This window comes from Bidens hawaiensis, unplaced genomic scaffold, assembly GCF_021521415.1.
Source record: "Bidens hawaiensis isolate Kalapana, Puna unplaced genomic scaffold, B.hawaiensis_p1.1 tig00012605_1, whole genome shotgun sequence".
Lineage (NCBI taxonomy): Eukaryota > Viridiplantae > Streptophyta > Magnoliopsida > Asterales > Asteraceae > Bidens > Bidens hawaiensis.
In genome coordinates, this window is record NW_027492035.1 from 324,264 (window position 1) to 329,918 (window position 5,655).

The window sequence follows — 5,655 nt, forward strand, 5'->3', positions numbered from 1 at the left end:
CAAAAGCATACAATGTCAACATAGCAAAAACAAATCTAAAACCCCCAAAATACCAAGTTCTTCACTCCTTTAATATTCCTAAACCTATACCCGTCATCTTGATCCACCCTTTTAACACTTCGGGAGTATTTGGCAATTCCATCCATACCTCTCTCAACTCCAACATTCCAAATATACGAAAAGCGGCTAAAAATAGAGGGTCCGACTCTTCTAACCCAACCAAGCTTAACTTTTCCTTACATTCACGAATTGTAGGCCCATCTTTGCCTTTAAGCAAATATTGTAAGGTCTTTTGAACATCAAATGCTAAATCATCAATAGTGACAGATGATGACTTTAAGGTTTTGGCCCTTTTATTTGGATTAGGCTCTGGGGTAGGCTCATGAGTAGGCTCAGTAGTAGGGTTAGGAGTCGGGTCAGGAATAGTGCCAGCATCATCATCTTCAGTGTCAATAAAAACATTGTCCATAATCATAAGTTGTTGGACCCGATGACAACAAGAAGAGGTGGAACCAACCACTGATGTTTGGGTTGAGGTCCACTTGCGATTCCCAGTGGCAGTATTACCATCAAATAATCATGCACAAAGATCTGGAAATAGCAACGAGGTTGTTTTTAATGATGCAGTCTTTGGATGTCCCTAAACCCAAAGTAGAAAATGGCATAAGTTTTGTTTATAACTACATATTAAAAAATAAAATATATGAACATACCTTCTTAATTTCCTCCCATTCCTCATTTGTTAAGGTGAACGTGTTCGTTTGAGCATTGTAAAGGTTGCCGGTTTTGTTTTTTAAATACACCCATCCTATGTATTTGGCTTTAAGATTATCATAGGCATTTTTCATTTGTTTTTTATTCAACTCCAATCCAAACTTTTCCTTAAGAACACGCCCTAAGTTGTTCCATGATCTTTTTGCAAACTCAAACCTTTTCTACCCACCTTGTTTATCTCTTCAATGGAAGTCTCTAATAAGCATTTTAGATGCTCATTTGACAATTGTTGTTTCTCTCCCATTTCCATTAATCAACAACAAAACCTAAACATAATCAATATTCAACAACAAAACCTAAACCTAAGTATATATCTACTTGTTTGGTTTTAATATTAGTTACATATTTCTTGATGTTTAAGCAATAGCAACAGATAAAGAAAGAGAAAAATTAACTGAAAGATTAAAAAATAAAAATGTGACATTATCAAAATGTTTTGACTAAACGTGTCCTAACAATTTTCGTGTCTTTGCAATTTTTGTGTCTAATATTATAGCAAATGACTTCACAATTCGTTCCAATCTTCACCTTTTTCTGAAATAGTCATTGCATGTTTTTTTGGTTTTAACAAATAAAAAAATATATATTAGGTAAAAGTGGAATTAGCAGATTGTATCAGCTTGTTATCAAGGGTGGAAATTATAAAGAAGTCGGACGTGTGGTTGTGGAAGGTAGCAGATGGATCAAAGATGAATTACACAATGAAAAGCATAAAATGGGAAATGGATAATGTAAATCATCATTTGATGGAAGGTAATTATTCGTTTAAATGCATTCCTATTAAAGTTAATTGTTTTGTTTGGAGGCTTCTATTGGATAGGATTGCAACAAATGAGGCACGGTTAGAGGTATAAACGTGGATGATAATAGGTGTGTTTCGTGTGAGGGGGCGTTGGAGTCCTCTATGCACTTGATGGTTCGGTGCAAGGTGGCAAGATGGATATGTGTCATTATTCTTGAATGGGTAAAATTACCTGGTTTTAACTCCTTTGAATCAGTTAGAGAAATACTTGAATATCCACTGAAACTCAAAACGAATAAGATGGAAGGCGAGGTGATTCAAGCTATTGTGATAGTAACTTATTGGGTGATTTGGTTGGCAAGGAATGACATGGTGTTCATCAAGAAGACATTATCGATCGAAAGAAGAGTACGGGTCTAGAGTGGGAGAAATTGTGTCATTTTAATTTTGTGAATTTTCCATTGTAGTTTGTTTGTAACGATAGGTTGTTTGTCGTTGTTGTGGTTTGTTTTCTTGTATCTTGAGGTCCCTTGCGTCTTATAAGTGATCTTTTTTATTTTCTTTTATAAAATTTGGCCTTAAAAGAAGTAATAACGTACCTAATATTATACTATGTATAATTGCAAACCTAATGTTACAAAGAATTTAGAGAGGTCCAATCGATTGTTACTATGTGGCAGGCACTAACTTTTTTTTTAAATATTTCGAAATCTATTTTACTATTTATTCATTGAAAGTAATAAAAGTAGCAAAAAAAAAAGCTGTTGTGGTGGTATTGTTGTATTGTATTGTTGCAAGTTCTAGGTCCTAAGTTCAAGCCTTCCTTAAGCCGGTTTTTTTCTTCTTCTTTCTGTTTTAGTATTTGTTCATTAGAAAGTAATGAAGTAACAAAAAATGAAGTTGCTATGGTGGTATTGTTGTATTGTTGCAACTTGCAAGTCTTAAGCTCGAGCCTTCTTGGAGCGGTTTTTGTTTTTCATTTTTAGTGTTTTTTTTTTAAATAGAAATAAAATTTTGTATTAGATTTCATACTAAATCAAGTAATGAAAAGTAAGGTGGTGTGGTGTTTTGCTTTTTAATTAGTTTTAAATACGTTAATTTAAGGAATTATTTTTTTGGTTTAGTTTTGATACCGTAAAGCGTGTAGCCGATACCAACCGAATTCGCGTCAACTTACAGAAACGACGTCTGGTGTTACCAACACAGAACAGCCCCGGCGCGTTAGCGCAACGCGCCGGGTGACAACCTAGTATTCGCTAACGCGCCGGGTGACAACCTAGTATTTATAAATTGAAACGCTATTGCCAATTTTAATTTTATTAAGATTTTCAAGTTTTATAGGCCAATAACAAGGGAATCTTCTAGATTTATTGGTGTAATTTTATGCAACGATAACTAAATTAAGTCTTGAAATATGAGGTTCTCGAAGAAGAAGGCTAAAAGTTTTCTTACTATTTGTCTTACTTCGATGTGTTTATGGAATGCCCAGGAATCCAGAATGATATGGTATTCAACCGGAAACCAATTCATATGTGAGTAATGTGATGAGGAATATAAAAGCTTTGGGTTATTTATGGGTGCGGTCGAGATCAAACATGGCGGCATTAACATTGGAAAAGATGGAGTTCTTTTAACTTTAATGTGTAAAATGTAAACTTTGTTTCATTTGGTGTTATGTTTGGTAGAAAACTATTGGAAGTGTAATATGTATTGGGTGGGGGTCGTTATTCCGATTTTTGGTGAATAATAGTATTTTGTTGATAGTTCAAAAAAGAATTATATCTTGAAAGCAAAGAGCTTTTATATACCAGTAACCCTACAATGTATAGTACTAAATCTTGATTTTAACGAAGTCTTCAAAGTAAACGTTTTTTTATACTTGCCAATAAATTACTTACGTTAATTATGCTACAACAATGGAGATTGAAATCTCGTAGCATTTCTAGCAACTTGAGAGAAAGTAAACATAATTTCACTCGGTTTATAAGTTTCCACAACCTAAAACAGCAAATGTATGTAGACCCATCTTTTTATTAGACTCGTTATAGTATTTTTAATGAGGGAAATATAGGTCCTGAAAATACTTTGTTACTATAATAACACTGACATCCACTGGTATACCGTATACATTATCTGTCAAGCTTCAAACATTACAAATCCATCAGAATTTGGAAATAACGTAGTGCACTTGTTTGTTAAGTCCAAATATCATTGTATCTGTTGACGCATTTACAAAGAAGTAAACACTTTTCAAATGTGATGTTCTTGTGTTGTTTTGAGTTCTTGATTACCATCCATCATCTCAATCATAAGCTTTACCTAAGACAGTGTTGGAAATTTTGGACAAAAATTAATATTTATTAGTACTTGTTACTAATAAATAAATAAATTAATAGCGTGTCCAAAGAGTAAAGATGAATGCGATATCGATACTCTAAAGTGTGTAGTTGAGAACTTGAACATTGGTCAAAATATAGATGGGTTTGTCCCATATTGGTAGAACGCTTGAGAGTTGCCTTAGCATTTTGGTGAGTCGCGGGACACGTGTCGTCATTTGCTTAATCTTGCGCCAAGTGTCGAAGTCATTGGTGAATCATGGGACACGTGTCACCACATACTTAATCTTGTGCCAAGTGTCGCGTAGATAGCTCTGGATGTGACACGTATCACGCTGACTCATGACGGGATGTTTCTATAAAGAGCAAGTCAAGGAGCTCATTTGGAACACTGAAACCCCGGATAAGTCACATCACGTATACACACTTGACCTGACCACACAAAGCCAAACTAGTTCATGTTCTCAATTCCAACTCTCTCTAGATCCGGATTTCGCGTTACAAATATGGTTCGGGTGCTAGGGTAATCCCGGCAGTACATGCTGCTTCGGCTGTTGTACCCTGCGAAACAGACGGGCTCGCGGAGGTGGCCCGAAATCTGTTTTAAGGGACCTCTGTTTAACAGAAATCTTTAGCCACAACCGGGAACCATAGTTTGTTCAGTTTTGTAGCTAGAAAGGTGTAGACGTTTTCGGGTGATCAAGACGGGTTCACCAAGGGAAGAGGTGTACAAGAAGACATGACTCAGAGGTGATGCTCGGATCTCGTTGAACACGAGCTAGACGATGTGAGCTTGGTTCCGGTGCGGTTTCAACACGATGATCAACTAGGCTTCGCGGTCCGGTATCAACTCGTTAAAGAATTCGACGTACGGGCACAGGTTAAAGACCTCGGTATGAATCAAGACATGCATATATGTTATATTTGTTGTGTTGGAATACCGTATGCCCGAGACACATAATTAGGTTAATGTGGCTAGCCGTGTTTGATCCAAGTCGGGTCATACCCAATAACGAGTTAGACACACACCAATTATGTATTTGTTAAGATAAGATCTATAAGACAAATACAGAACACGACACATTCAGAAAATCGGGTTTCTGAATATTTACTTGAAAGTGTTAAATAAATTAATTGGTTAATTTATTTATTCAAATAATTATTATTGGAATGATTATTTAACTATGTATTCTTTTATAAAATGGTTTATAAAAGATGGGGTGTTTATATATTTTATAAAGTATAAAATAAAAAAAAAAAATAAAAAAAATAAAATAAATACATATTGGGGCCGGTTTTAGGGTGGGCCCCACACCCCATTGTCTTGGTCAAATCATGTCATGTATTTGGTATGGGATACATGATCAAATACCTAACACCATGGGTATTGTTTTATGCATGATGTTAAGAATATAATGATCAAGATACATTATTAGAAAGAGGACTTTCAAGTAACCAAAAACACACAACTCTTTCTCTTTTCTTTCTTCTTGTTTACGGCCAAGGAAGAAAAGGAAGGCTCGGGTCTCGGTTTTTGGTGTTTAAGCTTCCTAACATAGCTCGGTGTGTGTTGGAGGCTTGGGGTATATTCCGTTTGAGGGTTTTCCTTTGAAAGTCTAGCATTCACATCATCATCTTCTTCAACCATCAACTACATCTCTTAAAGGTTTAAGAATGTAAGTTTTACAAGCTTTGATAGTTTAGTTTTCTCGTATTACTTGATCCTTGCCTCGGGTTTCTAACATATAGATTATTGGTAATCTAATGACATGGATAAACTAGGTTGTTCATGAACATATATTA